We start from the raw sequence: 15829 nt of genomic DNA on the forward strand, positions 1-15829 counted from the left end.
GATGCTATATAACATCAATGAACAGGAAACATTGAGCAGTTAGGCATAACTTTTACAAGCAATGATATGGGTAAATCTCCTTAAATTATAATATATATATATATATATATATATATATATATATATATATATATATATATATATATATATATATATTAGGATGAGAAGGAATGTCTGATTAACAGTGACAGGAGACTATGTACCACATAGCATAGCCCACAAATATCACTGCATGCATCAGTTATAGTCTATCCCCAAGATTCAGCAAGGTCTGCAAGGTGTGCAGGAATAGTGCAAGAGATGCTGCATGTAATATGGCCGACGAGCGATCCAGGAATGAGCTCCCAGGACATGTATGAGCGCTCCTACACTATTCCTGCATGGACACCACTGCATTGTGTTAATTACCCCATTTGCTGGTGAAAACCATGCAAATAAGGTGAATTAGGAATCCAAGAATCAGGCAGGCATCTGTGCAGGAATAGTGTAACCTGTAGAAATGTATTCGATTACTAATCAAATATATTTCTGCAAATTACAAAACGGAGGCATGACAGCTCCAAAGAAAGCATGTATTCAATGTAGTAGGCATGCCAATGGCCAAATATATGGCCATTGGCATGGGAAATAGTTGCAAAATTATGAATAATAACTTTTATTGATTTTTTTTTGGCCAATTTCGGCAGTTTAAGCATAGGGCAGCAGTGCACAAATGGGATCGGCCAGAAAATAAGAAAAAAAGTTGGAAATAAGCTTTTAAACCCAAATCAACATTTTGCCATGATAGTCAATGGCATGCATAAGACAATAATACCAGGGCATAGTGGTTGCTGAGGGGGAAGGCTCAGTGTAAGTATGGTAACTATGATTTAGCATTCTGGTTTATGCAAATGAGGGGACTGATACTGACTCACAGATTTCCTCTCAGTGTTAGCTTGCACCCAACTGTGTAGGTGCAGCAACACCATGACCTCATAAGGGGGAGTGTCATGCATGCTGTAAGCTTATTTGAGCTCTGTGGCCCATGTTTGCCCTTAGCTAAGCACAGCTTAGGCAGAGGGGTGTGTCTGAGACTGCCTAGCATTGTTTACATTGCCTAAACCAGTGTGCTCTGTGCACACTGGGTTTTAAACAAACAAACAAAAAATAAAGGAAATAGCAGCGTTCACATCTGTGCACTGGGTATGCGAGGCACAACTCAGGGCTTAAACAGGAAAGCAATGGGAAGGGAAAACAGCAGTAGGAATTCAATCAAGGAGAACTAGCATAGCTGACAGGTGAACTATATCAAAATCAACCAATTACACAGGCAGCATCCCAGCTCAGCATACTACTATAAACTATGCAAACACCTTTCACTCTGCTTTTTCCCACAAACTCTACACCACTGGTGTACACAGATGGGGAAATTTTACCTGACAAAACTAACAAAATGTTAGGTGCTGCTGTTGATCTCATACATTAATATGTGGGAGAGACTGAGGGTGGTGAGGATGTGAATATTGATGACCAACCCACAGTGAGGAGGAGGAGAAGAGTGTACAGACCCAGGGTAACCTAACAGGGGCTACATGAGATGGAGATAGTGGAGCAATATAGGGTGGACAGGGACATTTTTCAGAAATTGTTGAGCTGTGCCGGTCATGCCTCACACACAGAACCAACAGAGCAGAGTCCATTCCAATGGATATTAAGATATGTATAGAGTTAAGAATACTAGCCACAAGTACCTTCCAAAGGCCAACTGAGGATATCATGGGGATCTCACAGGCATCAGCATCCAGGGTACTCCACCAGTTCCTGGATGCCATGTCAGCACATGCCGATGAGCACATATATTTCCTCAACACCCATAAGGCATTGACCAGAAATATGTGTGTCTTCCACCAAATAGCAGAATACCCTGAGGTAGTGGGTGCTATAGACTGCACGCACATACACATCAAATAACACCCGGTGAGCGGGGTAGGGTTTACATAAACCGCAAGTGCTTCCCTTCCATCAACTGCCAGGTTGTGTGATGCCCAGGGCATTATCTTGAATGTGTGTGCTGGCAGCCCTGGAAGCTATCATCACTCCCACATCTGGCATATGACGCAGCTCTACCAGAAATTTGCCAGTAGGAACATCCCGTATGGCCACCTAGTGGGGGATGCTGGTTATACAATGGAGCGGTGGCTGATAATACCCATCAGAAATGCACAAACACACCTGAACAAGAACTCCATAATGAGGCATACGCACAAACCAGAATCATAATAGAGCATGTGTTTGGGATGCTCAAGTCATGGATCCAGAGCCTGGACATATCCGGTGGAGCTTTGCCATACTCTCCAGCTATGTGTACACAAGTTTTCATTGTATGTGCCATGCTACACAGTATGATCCTATGGAAACAGCTCCAGCAGGAACAGCACAGGGCAGGGCCACACAGCCCCCCATCATTGCCAAGGCCATCACAGGCACAGAGGGACTCGGAGGAGGAACAACCTGAGCCTGCCCATGTAGGCAGAAGGAGGCATGCCTAGTATGCCCAGAGTTTGGCAAAGAGGCAAAGCATAGCATGTACACTGACACGGTAGAGACCCAGGGAATGACACCTCTATCTGTCTCGCACATACAGTAAAAGGGATGCCAAACATGACACTACCTATGCTTTACCATGTATATGGAGTGCACTATCTGCATCTGACATAGTCAGTCCTCCAGCACCATCCTCAATACTGGCACAGCCACAAGGTATGCCACTCTTCCTATCAATTGCTGAATGGAGTAGTATGTTCTGCTAGTTGTATTTATGATATGGATGTGAGCATGCAAGGGAATTGGGCGGCTGAATGGGATGGCAGCAGATAGTGGACACCTATATGGATAGCATGAAATCCATAACAAATACTGGGGTCAATAAAGTAGTCAGTACTAGACAATGTGACAAATCCCACTGCAGTACATGTTGTGGCCCAAATGTGGGTCCATAGGACACACACATGCATGTCAGTGAGACTCACATACCCAATACCAGCCTCAGCCAGCAGGAAAGGTGTAAATGACCATAAAGAAAGGCTGTGCTAAGGCCTCCAATTGATGGCAATGGTGAACAGCCCCCCTCCAGACCTACACAGACAGACTACAACAGGTCTGGCAGTTGTATGTTAGTTCTGAAGGGTAAGAAGTCTGAAACTGAAATGTAGGTCAATAAAACCTAAGATCTGTACTCTAATTATATGCCTCTAGTCTGCATGATAGGTCAGAATAAAAAATGAAATGGAAGCCAACAGAGTACCTGAAATACCAGTACAGACATAGCAAATGTTTGCAGTTGTCAGGTGTGCCCCCCCCAACAGTCCTATGTAGAAATGCAGTAACATGTACATGTGGGATTAATAACAGTGGAGCAGAGATTACCTGAGCTGGCCCAATTTACAGGATAGATTGTTGCATGTGTACAATATACAGGGGTCTGTATGTTAGGTTGTTGTGTGTTCTGTATTGTGTGGAAGTGACAAGCATGTAGGCATGGAGGTTTGTGTCTTGGTGGCCTATGGCCAGTACTGTTGATGACAGGGCCAAGTTCTGACAACTGCAGTGCCAACCACAATACATCGCAGTAATACCCAATTTAGTAGTCATTCATGCTCACTGTCTAGATGTCAATATCTGTCACCATCTGAATGATGGACATGCCATGAATGTGGGCCCAGACATGCACACAGTACACAGGTGGAAGTACCCTAGACGGACTACATAAAATGTAGCTGTCAACTGCACACACCTTTGGAATTGTACATACAGGTTAGCAGCACATTAGTTGTCTGTGTAGTATGGAATACTGATGTAGTCTGGCCAATCACTGGCAGACCACAAAAGGCAGAGTTATGAAGTAAAGAGAGACTGCCTATGTCTCCACACAAGGCAGCATAAAGGGAATGTGCCACGTATATCTGTGAGCCCATTGCAAGAAGGTTCTATATCACACATGCACTCAGCTCACCCCATCATCAGCCATAGGTTTATCATAGGTCATATCCCTCCTGTTGGGAATGAGTACAGTATGACCCCCACTTCTGTATGGGAATACCCACAGAATGCAGCATGCTGAAGAGGTGTTCCATGCAGGTGTGTCCCTATCTGTAGGCAGCACCCTTCCAGCATCCAGAACAATGGATTAATATGGACAGGAACAATTGCCATTAACACCTCACACACTTACCCTGTCACCCCAGGGGAATCCTGTGGCTCACAGCCTGAGAATGTAGGAGTGACAGAATGCACTGGCCTGCTACAGATGGCCTGCATCACTACCAAATGCCCTACAGTCCTCTGTCAAAGGCCTGTTCCTCACCCATACTGCCAATGTATGTTATCTCATGGGGTCCAAACTAACAACATAACACAGTCCACAGAACACAAATGGAAGGCAATGTTGACAAATCCCAGTAGCATGCCAATCATGATCTACATGATCATAGCCTGCTAAAGATCACATATCTTGTCTCAGAACCCACACTCAGCATTCCTGAGATCACTGGAAAATACAAAGGTCCTACCTAACACCATGATATTGGGAGATTTCAATAACCCAAATATTGACTGGGTTATCTACTCAAGTACAAACTCCTTTGCCCAACACTTCCTAGAGTTTATAAACTCAAACACCCTGGAACAGCTGGTCACCACACCCACAAGAGGTGACAACATACTGGACCTGATCTTCAACAACATGGGGGATCAGTGCTCCACACCAGAGGTAAACCCCTTGCTGGTAAGCTCAGATCATAAACTAATCACAGTGGACATCCACATCCCGACCCCACCCCAAGTCAAGGAAACCACTGTGAAAAACTTTTCAAAAGCCAACTCCACACTTCTCAAGAGGTGGAAAATTTCATAGCCCCCTTGTTAAAGGATAATGCTGCCCAAACCACAGAATCCTTTACAAGTGCATTCTAAGAGCATCTACAGGGATACATGGATTGAGCCATCCCAAGAAAAACCAAAACTCACTCATCCAAAAAAAGGAAACCAGTCTGATGGTCCTCACCATAAATAAGCTTTACAACAGAAGGTGGAAACTACTACATGATAGAGCTAAATCCCAAAAAGGAAAAGCATCACTAATCAATATTAACAAGAAACTACGATCCCTCATAAAATCATCCAAGGCCAGTTTTGAAAGAAAAATTGCTAAGGACTCTAAAGATAACCACAAAGCCTTCTTTAGCTATGTCAAAAATCTAGGTGGTAACTCTCAGATATGCTCTGAGCTAGTGCAAAATGGCAAAAAATACACTGAACCAACTGACGTTGCCAACATCCTGGCTGACAAGTTCAGTGCAAACTTTAACCCCCCCATCTCAGAAGAATGCAGAGCCCCAGGCATCATGGACACGCAGGTAAAAACAGCCCTCTCCAAAGCTAAGAACAGAGTATCAATGGGACCGGATGGTGTCCAAGGCTGCGTCTTACACGAACTCCAAAAGGAACTAAACCCTCACCTAAATTCACTGTTCAGACTCAGCCTTACCCCAGGCTATGTACCCAAAGAATGGTGTACAGCAACAGTCATCCCGCTCCACAAAGGTGGTGCTACAACAGAACCAGGGAACTATCATCCTATAAGCCTGACTATCCTGGTCTGCAAAACTATGGAGTGAATCATCATGGAACTCATAAACAGAGACAACGGGAACCTCCAGACACTAGACCCTACCCAATTCAGCTTTGTTAAAGGCAAATCCTGCCTCTTAAACCTAGTTGACTTCTTTGAAACAGTTACCAAGGCCATAGATGAAGGAAAGGTAGTCCACACAGCCTACCTGGACCTCGCTAAGGCCTTCGATACCATTCCACACTCTGGCATCATAGATAAGCTCACCAGCTTGAACATTAACCCCTATGTCACGAGATGGGTGGCCAACTGGCTCACGGATAAAATACACATGGTCAGAGTCGCAGGTGCCATGTCCAACTCTAAACCAGTTACAAGTGGCATCCCACAGGGCTCGGTCCTGGGACCCCTCCTGTTCGGTATATACTTCTCTGAGGTACAGGCAAGCATGGGAGGACTATGGCTGACCAAGTTTGCAGATGACTGCAAACTGGGGGCAATAATCGACTCACCAGCTGACACAGACATCCTCCAGAAGGGTCTCACAGAGACAGATACCTGGTGTCAAAACCATGGCCTCAAGCTGAATGCCAAAAAATGCATAGTCATCCCCTTTGGGAAAAACAAAGTGCCCACGAATTATCACATAGGTGGTAATCCACTAAGTACAGAAGATATAATTAGGGACCTGGGGACCCAGGTAGATAACAACCTCTCCTTCGATAATCACATTGCCAAAGTAGTTAGAAATTCCTTCAATGTAGCCCACCTAATCACGAAAGGGTTCACCTCTAGATCAAGAGAGGTCATTGTGCCTCTCTACTCATCACTCATTAGGCCCATAATAGAGTACAATGTCCCATTTGGAATGTACTTTACTCGAAACCTGCAACAGCTGGAAAGACCACAGAAGTACCTCACCAAGAGGATCATGGGCCTCAAAGAGATGCCCTATGCAGCTCATCTAAAAAAACTCCAGCTTTACTTGTTTGCTTACCGCCTGCTCAGAGGTGATCTCTGCCTGATGTATAAGGCCATGTCCAACCCGGAATTAATGGATATGCTCTACTTCAAGAAAACCAAATCTCTTAGAGCCACATGTTCCAGTGAACTAAACCTCAGCACAACAATAAACAGGACATGCTGGAGGGACAGATTCCTGTCTCAGAGATTTCTCTCGCTCTGGAATAGAATCCCAATTTATGTTAGGCAGAGCCCCTCACTGACTCTCTTCAAGAGAAATCTTGACGAGTGGATGGGAAATCTTAGGTTTACCCCTGGGATCACTTCAGTGGCCCTGCTAGACAGAGGCCCAGGAAACTAATTTAAAGGGGAAGTGAAAGCCAACACATTCTGGCTAAGCTTATAAATGCCCTTGGGCAGATAGCCTAGTATCTACCTATGAACCTATGAACCTATGAACTGTGGACCAACCCCTAAATACCACTGGGATGAAGGGACAGCTATAGAGATGCTTCTCAGGTATCACTCACATAATGTTAAGAAGAGGATAGAATAGCAGAGTGGGGGGATGTAGAAGCATTGATGTCATGGAATATGTGAAGTCTGAAACTCTGATGTGTGCCCATACTACCCCTGCCTGCAAACCCAGTAATGGGTGGCTACAAATCTGCTCATAAACCACAATGTGAAGGGGAACTGCCCAGATATATGACCCCTGCTTCTGGGTAACATGGTTGAATCTGCACGGCTAAGAGGTATGGCCACAGCAGGATATGGCCATTCTGTTATGCCGATATATGTACAAGCAGCCACCACAGTACCAAGGTGCTGGACCATTTACACAGACCCATCAGCAAGTGTCTGCAGCTACCCCTCCAAAATGGTGTGAGTGTGCAAGAATATGTAGGCTGCAGACCACAATACTAGACACAACTTCATTCATCTTTTATTTCCCAGGAAGTAACTGTCAGAAAATAAGTATATCTGTCAGTAGTTGATGACATAATACATCACAGTGCAAAACAGTACATGTCTGAATATCTCTACTAACACCAACCATGTAACACAAGGAGCACGGACATAGTAGCTACAGTATCCCACTATCTTTTGCCATTGTGACTCTCATATTGTCAATCTATCTACAGATATCCTGCATAAACATGTCGCTAGCTGTAGGTGTAGAACATCAAATCCTGGATTGGAGTACAACTTACCTGGAATGCATTCACACACTAAGTACAGGAGGTCATACTGGGCATGCTCCTACACTTAGAGAAATGAAGTCCATGTCTGACAGCAACAGTGGACTATACATATCTGTTAGTCGCAGATGTCTTTGCACACACACCACATTGCACACCATTCATGCTTTGCACACACATTGGATAGGAATACTCACACATATCCAAGGCCAACACACTATAATATGTCAAACACACACACACACACACACACACACACACACACACACACACACACACACACACACACACACACACACAGATGTGAAGAAGAGAGAGAGGTAGACAGTGACAGAGAGATTTCCATCATGAGGCCTGTCCCACCCACCACACATCCAATTGGCCAATATCACATGATGTGCTGATGTCAATCACTCTAGACATTGCTTTTGGTAGCCTGCAGCCCTATAGTGTCTGTGGTGCTTGTGATAACTGTGTAACATGATAGTACCAATCAGTATTCATCTAGCATTTGTATACCCAGTCCTCTCAAATGTAAAGTTGTGCATGACTGAGTATTGTGTGCATGTTTCAAGAGGAATGGTTTGTGGCCCATTCACACACACTGCACTTCCCATTACCCATGTTAGCACTCATGCTGATGTCAGTCATCTTGAAATAACACTCTGGCCAAATCACAGCCACATAAGCTCTGTTACACTTGCAATAACTGTGTAATGTTATAATGTAACATACTAGTTAGGTAGGAGTTCTAGCCCCAAACATGGCAACTGTGAAACTGTGTGTGTGTGTGTGTGTGTGTGTGTGTGCGTGTGTGCGTGTGTGCATGTGTGTGTGTGTGTTTGTGTGTGTGGAGATGAATGATTTTGAGACCATTCACAGTCACTACACCTTCCATTGCCCTACTTTAGCAAGCCTTTTGATGGCAGTCACCTTGAAACAACCCTTTGGAAAGGGCTAGCCCCATAAGATTTGTGGCACTTGTGATAACTGTGTAATGCTACAGTGTAATATACTAGTTAGGTAGGAGTTCTAATCCCAGACATGTCAACTGTGAAACTCTCTGTGCATGTGTGTGTGTCTTTGTGTGTGTGTGTGTGTGTGTGTGTGTGTGTGTGTGTGTGTGTGTGTGTGTGTGTGTGTGTGTGTGTGTGTGTGTGTGTGTGTCTGTGTGTGGGGATGAATGATTTTGAGGCCATTCACAGTCACTACACCTCCCATTGCCCTATGTTAGCAAGCCTGCTGATGTCAGCCACCTTGAAATAAACCTATGGACATGGGCCTAGTCCCATAATCTCTGTGGCACTTGTAGCAACTGTGTAATGCTATAGTGTAACATACTAGTGAAGAAGGAGTTCTAATCCCAGACATGGCAACTATGAAAGTGTGTGTGTGTGTGTGTGTGTGTGTGTGTGTGTGTGTGTGTGTGTGTGTGTGTGTGTGTGTGTGTGTGTGCATGTGTGTGCATGTGTGTGCATGTGTGTGTGTGTGTGTGTGTGTGTGTGTGTGTGTGTGTGTGTGTGTGTGAAGATGAATGACTTTGAGGCCATTCACAATCACTACACCTCCCATTGCCCTACTTTAGCAAGCCTGCTGATGTCAGTTAGCTTGAAATAACTCTTTGGAGTAAGGCCAGCCTCATGAGCTCTGTGGCACTTGTAATAACTGTGTAATGCTGTAGTGTAACATACTACTTAGGTAGGAGTTCTAATCCCAGGCATGGAAACTGTGTGCGTGTGTGTGTGGAAATGAATGATTTTGAGCCCATTCACCATCACTACACCTCCCATTGCCCTACTTTAGCAAACCTGCTGATGTCAGTCACCTTGAAATAACCAATTGAAGAAGAGCCAGCCCCATAAGCTTTGTGGCACTTCTAATAACTGCATAATGCTATAGAGTAACATACTAGTTAGGTAGGAGTTCTAATCCCAGACATGGCAACTGTGAAACTGTGTGTGTGTTTGTGTGATAGAGTGTGTGTATCTTTGGTAATATCTGATATTATGGACATTCACACTTACTACTATCCCTTTACCCCTCCTTTAGCACTGCTGCTGATGTTAGTCACCTTCAAAGATACCTGTAGAGACCTCTCCAACATGTGAGCTCCATGGCGTCTGTTATAAATGTGGAACAATATAGTAGCAGTATCTACAAAAGTATGGGTTTGAGTCTCATCTGTGGCAAGTGTTTGTGTGTGTACATATGTATGTATGTACCTCAAAGATTTTGGCCCTATTTACACCCAGTACACATCTCAGAGCCTGAGTTTACCAGTCCTGCAGATATCATCCACCTTAAAAGTACCTGTTGCCAACCCTAAACCATGTCAGGTCAGTGGTGCATGTGGTAAATGCATAACATAATGGTCCATAATGATTCAAAGGCTCATAGGTTCATAGATAGGTACTAGGTTATCAGCCCAAGGGCCTATGTAAGCCTAGGCAACAAGGTTCCCTGGCTTAAGAAAGTTAATTTCCTGTACCTCTATCAAGCAGAGCCACAGAAGTGATCCCCGGGATGTATTTCCTATATCCCATCCACTCATCAAGATTTTTCTTGAAGAGTGCTAATGAGAACCTTTGCTTGACATAGATGGGTAGCTTGTTCTAGAGTATAGGAAGACTCTGGGACAGGAATCTATTCCTCCAGCATGTCCTGTTTATTGTGGTGACAAAGTTTAGGTCCCTAGAGCATGCAGCTCAAAGGGATTGGGATTTCTTTAGGTGTAGCATGTCCAACAGCTCTGGGTTTAACATAGCTTTATATGTTAGGCAGATATCTCCTCAGAGTAGGTGATATGCTACAGAGTAAAGCTGGAGTTTTTTTAGATGATCAGTGTAGGACATTTGTTTGAGGCCAGTAATCCTCTTTGTGAGGAACTTCTGTGGCCTTTCCAGCTGCTGCAGATGTCTTGTGAGGTACATTCCAAAAGGGGCATTGTACCCTATAATGGGTCTAATGATTGCCAAGTAGAGGGGAACAATGACCTCTTTTTTCCTGGATGAGAACCCTTTTGTGATGAGGTGTGCCACATAGAAGGATTTCCTGAGTACTGTGGTGATGTGATTATCAAAGGAGAGACTACTGTCTACCTAGGTCCCAAGGTCTCTTATTACACATTCAGCATTAAGTAGACTGCCGTTTATGTGGTAGTTCATGGGTACAGAGTTTTTACCAAAGGGGATGACAATGCACTTTTTGGCACTGAGCTTGAGGCCATGTCTCTGACACCAGGCATTTGTGTCAATGAGGCCCTTCTGTAGGATGCCCACATCATTTGGGGACTCGACTATGGCTCCCAGTTTGCAGTCATCTGTGAACTTTGTTAGCCAGAGGCCTTCTATGTTAGCCTGTACTTCAGAGAAGTAGATACCAAAAAGGAAAAGTCCCAGGAATGTACTCTGTGGTACTCCACTTGTCACTTGTTTGAAGTTAGATTTGGAATCTGCATCTTTTACAGTGTGGGTTCTGTCAGTGAGCCAGTTGGCAACCCATCTTGTGACTTAGGGATTTATACCTAGTTTAGTGAGTTTAGCTATAATTCCATTATGGGGGATGTTGTCAAAAGCCATGGTGAGGTCAAGTCAAAAGCCTCGGTGAGGTCAAGATAGACTGTGTGAACCACTTTACCCTCATCTACAGCTTTGGTGACTGCCTCAAAGAAGTTGATCAGGTTCAGAATGCATGATCTGCCTTTCACAAACCCAAACTGGGAGGGGTCCAGAGTTTGGAGGTTACCAATGTCTTTGTTAATGAGTTCCATTATGATACGTTCCATGGCCTTACAGACCAGGCTCATCAGGCTAATAGGGCGATTGCTCCCAGGATCAGTGGTGGCTCCACCTTTGTGGAGTGGGATAACTCTTGCTGTGCACTATTCAGTGGGCACAAAGCCTGACGTGAGACTATGATTGAACATGATGCTTAGGTGAGGAGCCAGTTCGTTCTGAAGTTCATGTAAAATGCAGCCTGGGATATTGTCCGGTCCCATGGATGCTGTGTTTTTGGTTTTAGAGACTGCAGTTTTTATGATTGTTAGATAGAAGTTTGAGCCTCACTCTGGTAAATGTGTGTTTAGGGGAAAATTATTTTTGGGATCTCTCACCCACTACATCACCCAATGCCAGTATTTACAAGGGCTGGTGATGTTCATCACCTTAGAAGTACCTTGGGACAATATCCAGCATATAAGCTCCGTGGCACATGCAATGAATGCAGTACACTGTAGTAGCAATACATAGCTAAGTAGGGGTCTGAATCTCAGAACTGGCAAGTATGTGTCTGTCATCAGTATCCTATGTGAAGGTTGCTGTGATTGTCTAATAACTAGATCCATTGTGGGGTGGGTTTTGCTAAATTATTATGTTTAGGACCTAGTATATGACACAATGTCCACCATACAAGGACAACAGATGTCAAACACCAGAGAGGCTGCTGTAGACAATTCATAGACCTACATGTGACATTATGGATTAGTGAACAATATAGGCAACCCTTCTATTACTCAGAAAACACTCTCCACCCATGTCTCAGACACAAACACACTTGGCTAGGCAACAACAACTATATTGGTAGTTCCCTGCATATTGTCTCACAGATCGTAACCGCAGTGTGATTGCAGTGGACTACATGCCTGTTGATCACAGCAGTGCAACTGACATCAGAAAGTACTGTGATGTGTTACATATCCTGACTGTGTGTTATCCAGCAAGTAAAAGGACATGGCACCCTGTTCCATCCCCGCAGTAGGCAAATAAATGCTTACAGTGGCCCTTTTGCTATGTTCCCCACTGGATGCCTGCAACAACTGTAGAGTCTGCAAATGTAACCCACAAAGGGAATATCATGCCTTATACACATGCCCTGTATGGACAGTCACCACTACCTCCACTGAATACCTGTATTGTGCTGTCAATGTAGGTGCAAGCAAGACCTCATTTCCATAGACAGGTCTCACCAAATGAGGTCAGGAATGCTACATCAGAAGATAACAATCTGTCCACACAACATGCCCCAGAGACCTCAAGTATACTTTCACACATCAAAGAACATGCACGTGGGACATGTGCACAACCCAGACACTGTCCATGTTATGGAATATAGATCACATACATGGGAAGCAGTGCACATCGCTGGCCACCCACAATAGTAACCCAGATGAGTGGATAGTGAATGCAATACCCACCCCTGGGAAACACTGCAGGGACTAAACCCCTGATCCACACTGGAGACTATTGTGATGTGGCCTGATGCCAAGGTATTCCCTTTGCCTAGCCTTGCACAGCCTTCAGGCCCACTCACTTATTACACACCTGTGAAGCAATGAACCTATGCATCTCAGTACTAGCAAGCGTGTGTGTGTGTGTGTGTGTGTGTGTGTGTGTGTGTGTGTGTGTGTGGAGATTAATGATTTTGAAGCCATTTACACTCACTACACCTCCTATTGCCCTACTTTAGCATGTCTGCTGATGTCATTCATCTTGAAATAACCCTTTAGCCATTTTTCAGCCATATAAGCTCTGTGGCACTTGCGATAACTGCATAATACTGTCGTGCAGCAAACTAGTTAGGTAGCAGTTCTAATTCTGATCCTGATAATGTGTGGGTTTCCCTGAGAGAGTGTGTGCGTGTCTTCACTGACATCTGATTTTGTGGACATTCACACTTACTGCACTTCCCTTACCCCTCCTTTATCACTGTTGCTGATGTTACTCACCTTCAAAGATACCTTTGGACACCTTTCCAACATGTAAGCTTTGTGGCACGTGTGTAATAACTGCATAACACTGAAATGGCAATACATATTCAGGTAGGGGTTTGAAACTAAATACTGGTAAGTGAGTGTTTGTGTGTGTGTCATCAGTAGCCTGTGTGGGTGTTGGGGTGATTGTGTAATGACAGGATCTATTGCAGTGTGGGTTTTGCTACATCATTATATTGAGGAACTATATGTCCCAATGTCCACATTACAATGCCAACAGTTTTCAAACACTGTAGAGGCTGTTGTAGACAATCCTCAGCCATAAATATGTACAGCCATGTGCAATTACTATGTGACAGTATGAATTAGTAAACAATATAGGCAACCGTTATAATACCCAAATACCACTCTCCTCCCACGGATCATACAAAAACACGCTTGGCTCTTACTCTCTTACTCCCTTCCTTTCCTACTTTGTCCATCTCTCTCTCTCTCTCTCTCTCTCTATATATATATATATATATATATATATATCACCCTCCCTCTCTGGTGGATGTGGAAAAGTACATCTGTTTTGCATAGGCAGCAGCTTGAGTTTTGCAAGTAATGTTCATGATCAGCTGATGGCATGTGCACAAATTGCAGTCCCCCACTTGCTAATTGCATGTGGAACAGCTGTGGTTTCATTCCTATAGCCAATTACATGGAAACACACTCCTATAACTAAGCACTTCATGTGGGTGTTGGCCCTTTTCCTTCACTGTGAGCAGGATGTCATGTGGGTGTCTGACAAACAACATCACAGAGGGTAGTTGGAAATACCTCTTACAACATACACTTTGGAGATAAGCCAACAAACAGGAGGGGGATGTTCCAGACATGGGGACAGAATGTAAGTATTGCTGTTCTACATTTGAAGTAATGTTGGTTTAACAGGGTTTGTGTAGATATGGCTGTTCTACATAATTTAAAGTCTGGCACAACAGTGTTATGTGGTTGGGGAAACTCTCACCTGTAAGGCTATCTGCAGACTGGCCAGAGTTTGGAGTCTTACATGTGATGTGTTATTCACACATTTCCTATCTTTAGAAATGCAGTAGCATACTCTGAGGATTGCAGTCAGTACATGGTGACATCCATGTGAGTTACTGACTTCATCTCCTTCAGAAGAGATATGTCACAATAAACCCTGTTACACCAGGAATGTTCTCAGTTTATCACAGCAATATGTCAATACTGGCCCTGTGTTTGTGCCTCTGTCCACCAAGTCTGTCACCCTCTGTCCATATGTCATGCAGTAAGAGTTCCATATGTACAGTATATCATTATTTACTGTCATCATACCTGATAAGAAGCCAGTGAGATATTAGACTGCTAGACATGTTATGTATAGTAGGCCTTATATTTGAGGACAAAACCTGATCATTCTGTTGTATTCTGTACAGTAGTGAGGTATGTGTATTATGGTGATTGTTGACAGAGTGTGTATTGTGAATACGTTACTTGGCCTGTGTACAGACTGTGGTAGATATCATTGTTCTTGGTCCTGTTCTATCTGACATTGTATGCTGCTTCAGTTTACAGTAATCTAGTATTGTATATGTTTGTAGGGCTAGATTGAGACATGTCCCATTCCATGGTTAGGCATCAGACTACACTGTGTATTGTACCAGTATATGTAGGGTTAGTGTGTGAGTGCCACATATGTGAATGGTTTTGTTCACAGAGTCCATATACTGTACTATCAATTAGGCTTATCATAATGTGACGGTCACTGTGTTGAGATTGGTTGTGGGTATGCACTTTCACACTGGTATCTGTTACTCTGTGCTGTTACATGCTTGTAGTGCATGCTATATTTGTAAGTTCATGTGTATTCTCCCATAGGAAACTTGGGTCAGTGTTGTGGAAGTCTGCCTGTAGTTTACACAGTGCTTTGTGATATGCCTAGCAGCTCAGTGTATTTACCTAGTGTTATGTTATGTCCAGATATTTGTCAGTTGTATTGTTGCCTGGACATCATAAGTGCTGTGTATTTCTGAAAAAGCAGTGAGATGCTGTGAAGAAGTATGTCACTAACTAGTGGGAAGTTTGTGGGCTTGGGACATGTGCTCCTCTGATTAATATGTGTTAGGTCAGACAGGAGTGTGTGAATGCAACAACTGTGTGAGCTTATCTATTCCAGTATTTTTGTGATATCCCCATTTACATGGCTGTAAATATCTACTTTGTCAGGTTTGGTACACATGTCTTGCACTAAGGTGTTATGTGTATACTTCTGAACTGACCAGATTAAGTTAGACTGTCCATGTTTATTGTTCATATCTCTGCTGTATTCCACAGGATCAT

Source organism: Protopterus annectens, chromosome 1.part0 (assembly GCF_019279795.1).
Source record: "Protopterus annectens isolate FY-2018-M chromosome 1.part0, PAN1.0, whole genome shotgun sequence".
Classification (NCBI taxonomy): Eukaryota; Metazoa; Chordata; order Ceratodontiformes; family Protopteridae; genus Protopterus; species Protopterus annectens.